The 4736-nt window shown below is 42.5% G+C and overlaps 1 pseudogene; it reads right to left on the bottom strand.

The window, feature by feature from the left end:
• Nucleotides 1–274: 274 nt before the first annotated feature.
• Nucleotides 275–392, bottom strand: LOC134958908 (5S ribosomal RNA; annotated as a pseudogene).
• Between the last annotated feature and the right edge of the window lie 4344 nt (nt 393–4736).

Raw genomic sequence — 4736 nt, 5'->3', positions numbered from 1 at the left:
GATGTTCAGATCTTAATTATGCCTGGATAACCGCATATAGGAAGATAGCCACATAAAAGGCTACTTCCGTCTGCTACAGATCAGTACAAACTGTGTTTGTATTAATGAGCCCGGATTGGGTTAGATATATCGGTGGAAAAACCCACACATGGATAAACAGTTACATTTGCCGGCCAATATCATAAAGAGGTCATAACGGCTAGAGGTTCAAGTAGTAGGAATGAGTGTAAGTGGTGATACTGCTGTTGGTATTGAGTCTATAGGGAAGATAGTCTTCCTACTTCACTGGGTATTCCCTAGAAGTCGCCCATCTAGGTACTGACCCAGCCCACCTCCGTTTAGCTTCCAAGATCGGACGAGATTGGCGTGGACGTAGGGGTATGGTCGTAGGAAGGTTGGACCCTACACTACCAATGAGAGTGCACCGAAATGGAGGGATGGAGACCTCCGAAGGAGTGATTAAGACTGGGTAAGGAGGGAAGATAGCAGATGTTTGGATAGGTGTGAATCTGCTGTCCACGTTAGACTGAAGAGACGTGTCCCCTGAGGGGGCACACTCCCCAGAATCGTGGATGAGAGTTCACAGAAGAAAGCCAAGTTAAGAAAATGCAGAGTAAGAAGATATCTGCAGGGTAATACCAATAGTAAGTACACCTCTTGGATTATATTAAATGAATCTCTAAATATTTAAGTATCACTTATGGTAGTGGTCTAAGTATCACTTATGGTAGTGGTCGAGAGTTACATGTATGGTCCATACAGTTTGTTATTTGCCTTAGGCAGATTATGCGCGAGACAAGGACCTTGCAAATCCCCAATTTGAACGTCAAACAAATGAGTATCTACAAAGGATATGGTAATCAGCCACGCTGGAAATGTCAGCTAAATTGATTGCATGATTTTTGTGAAAGATACAAAGAAATGCATTCAAAGGTACAGACTTGTACTACTATGGTTTACAATCTAGTATGAAAGGGCTATACATATCCCCCATTCAAACGTCCAACCGGTAAATGCTCACAGGGGGTATATGGGTGGTCACCCTCGCTGAATCAGCAAAAATGATTGTATGAATTTTGTTAAAGCATAACTTCTTAAACAATAAGATATCCAAAAAAAAATCAGTTAGGAAAAAAGCACAGGCAATAAACTGCAATAGAGTTAATTGAATAAATGCTTGCAAGATTACATAAATACACAAGCATAAAGATTGAAGGAATCAAATGTCTCCCAATCCCACATCAAAAGTTTGTTGAATAAATAAATGCTAACAAGAATACATAAATACACTGCTCAAGCATTGAGATTGAGAAAATTAGGGATCTAATGTCACCCAATCCCACATCAAAAAGGCTTGTGCCCTAGAGAGACTGCTGAAGCATGAAATCTGAAACAATACAGGATCATCAAATAGGCATGTGCCCTAGGGAGGCTGTTGAAGCATGAAATCTGAAATGATAACAATGGATCAAATATCGCCCATTCAATATCAGTCAGGCATGTGCCCAGGAGGAAAGCATGAAAACTGAGATAATAATAATAAAGGATCAAATATCACCCATTCAGTATCAGTCAGGCTGTGCCCAGGAGGAAAATCTGAAATAATAAAGGATCAAATATCACCCATTCAGTATCAGTCAGGCATGTGTCCAGGAGGAACAGGATCATCAAATAGGCATGTGCCCTAGGGAGGCTGTTGAAGCATGAAATCTGAAATGATAACAATGGATCAAATATCGCCCATTCAATATCAGTCAGGCATGTGCCCAGGAGGAAAGCATGAAAACTGAGATAATAATAATAAAGGATCAAATATCACCCATTCAGTATCAGTCAGGCTGTGCCCAGGAGGAAAATCTGAAATAATAAAGGATCAAATATCACCCATTCAGTATCAGTCAGGCATGTGTCCAGGAGGAAAACGCGTTTCACCCAGTATGGGCTTGTTCACTTCTGCACAGACAGGAAGTGAACAAGCCCATACTGGGTGAAACGCGTTTTCCTCCTGGACACATGCCTGACTGATACTGAATGGGTGATATTTGATCCTTTATTATTTCAGATTTTCCTCCTGGGCACAGCCTGACTGATACTGAATGGGTGATATTTGATCCTTTATTATTATTATCTCAGTTTTCATGCTTTCCTCCTGGGCACATGCCTGACTGATATTGAATGGGCGATATTTGATCCATTGTTATCATTTCAGATTTCATGCTTCAACAGCCTCCCTAGGGCACATGCCTATTTGATGATCCTGTTCCTCCTGGACACATGCCTGACTGATACTGAATGGGTGATATTTGATCCTTTATTATTTCAGATTTTCCTCCTGGGCACAGCCTGACTGATACTGAATGGGTGATATTTGATCCTTTATTATTATTATCTCAGTTTTCATGCTTTCCTCCTGGGCACATGCCTGACTGATATTGAATGGGCGATATTTGATCCATTGTTATCATTTCAGATTTCATGCTTCAACAGCCTCCCTAGGGCACATGCCTATTTGATGATCCTGTATTGTTTCAGATTTCATGCTTCAGCAGTCTCTCTAGGGCACAAGCCTTTTTGATGTGGGATTGGGTGACATTAGATCCCTAATTTTCTCAATCTCAATGCTTGAGCAGTGTATTTATGTATTCTTGTTAGCATTTATTTATTCAACTAACTTTTGATGTGGGATTGGGAGACATTTGATTCCTTCAATCTTTATGCTTGTGTATTTATGTAATCTTGCAAGCATTTATTCAATTAACTCTATTGCAGTTTATTGCCTGTGCTTTTTTCCTAGCTGATTTTTTTTGGATATCTTATTGTTTAAGAAGTTATGCTTTAACAAAATTCATACAATCATTTTTGCTGATTCAGTGAGGGTGACCACCCATATACCCCCTGTGAGCATTTACCGGTTGGACGTTTGAATGGGGGATATGTATAGCCCTTTCATACTAGATTGTAAACCATAGTAGTACAAGTCTGTACCTTTGAATGCATTTCTTTGTATCTTTCACAAAAATCATGCAATCAATTTAGCTGACATTTCCAGCGTGGCTGATTACCATATCCTTTGTAGATACTCATTTGTTTGACGTTCAAATTGGGGATTTGCAAGGTCCTTGTCTCGCGCATAATCTGCCTAAGGCAAATAACAAACTGTATGGACCATACATGTAACTCTCGACCACTACCATAAGTGATACTTAGACTAGAGATGAGCGCCTGAAATTTTTCGGGTTTTGTGTTTTGGTTTTGGGTTCGGTTCCGCGGCCGTGTTTTGGGTTCGAACGCGTTTTGGCAAAACCTCACCGAATTATTTTTGTCGGATTCGGGTGTGTTTTGGATTCGGGTGTTTTTTTCAAAAAACCCTAAAAAACAGCTTAAATCATAGAATTTGGGGGTAATTTTGATCCCAAAGTATTATTAACCTCAAAAAACATAATTTACACTCATTTTCAGCCTATTCTGAACACATCACACCTCACAATATTATTTTTAGTCCTAAAATTTGCACTGAGGTCGCTGTGTGAGTAAGATAAGCGACCCTAGTGGCCGACACAAACACCGGGCCCATCTAGGAGTGGCACTGCAGTGTCACGCAGGATGTCCCTTCCAAAAAACCCTCCCCAAACAGCACATGACGCAAAGAAAAAAAGAGGCGCAATGAGGTAGCTGTGTGAGTAAGATTAGCGACCCTAGTGGCCGACACAAACACCGGGCCCATCTAGGAGTGGCACTGCAGTGTCACGCAGGATGGCCCTTCCAAAAAACCCTCCCCAAACAGCACATGACGCAAAGAAAAAAAGAGGCGCAATGAGGTAGCTGTGTGAGTAAGATTAGCGACCCTAGTGGCCGACACAAACACCGGGCCCATCTAGGAGTGGCACTGCAGTGTCACGCAGGATGGCCCTTCCAAAAAACCCTCCCCAAACAGCACATGACGCAAAGAAAAAAAGAGGCGCAATGAGGTAGCTGACTGTGTGAGTAAGATTAGCGACCCTAGTGGCCGACACAAACACCGGGCACATCTAGGAGTGGCACTGCAGTGTCACGCAGGATGTCCCTTCCAAAAAACCCTCCCCAAACAGCACATGACGCAAAGAAAAAAAGAGGCGCAATGAGGTAGCTGTGTGAGTAAGATTAGCGACCCTAGTGGCCGACACAAACACCGGGCCCATCTAGGAGTGGCACTGCAGTGTCACGCAGGATGTCCCTTCCAAAAAACCCTCCCCAATCAGCACATGATGCAAAGAAAAAGAAAAGAAAAAAGAGGTGCAAGATGGAATTATCCTTGGGCCCTCCCACCCACCCTTATGTTGTATAAACAAAACAGGACATGCACACTTTAACCAACCCATCATTTCAGTGACAGGGTCTGCCACACGACTGTGACTGATATGACGGGTTGGTTTGGACCCCCCCCAAAAAAGAAGCAATTAATCTCTCCTTGCACAAACTGGCTCTACAGAGGCAAGATGTCCACCTCATCTTCACCCTCCGATATATCACCGTGTACATCCCCCTCCTCACAGATTATCAATTCGTCCCCACTGGAATCCACCATCTCAGCTCCCTGTGTACTTTGTGGAGGCAATTGCTGCTGGTCAATGTCTCCGCGGAGGAATTGATTATAATTCATTTTAATGAACATCATCTTCTCCACATTTTCTGGATGTAACCTCGTACGCCGATTGCTGACAAGGTGAGCGGCGGCACTAAACACTCTTTCGGAGTAC

This window comes from Pseudophryne corroboree, chromosome 9 (genome assembly GCF_028390025.1).
Source record: "Pseudophryne corroboree isolate aPseCor3 chromosome 9, aPseCor3.hap2, whole genome shotgun sequence".
In the NCBI taxonomy this organism is placed as follows: domain Eukaryota; kingdom Metazoa; phylum Chordata; class Amphibia; order Anura; family Myobatrachidae; genus Pseudophryne; species Pseudophryne corroboree.
The sequence above is the reverse complement of the archived record's forward strand: the minus strand, read 5'-3'. Positions and strand labels throughout refer to the sequence as shown.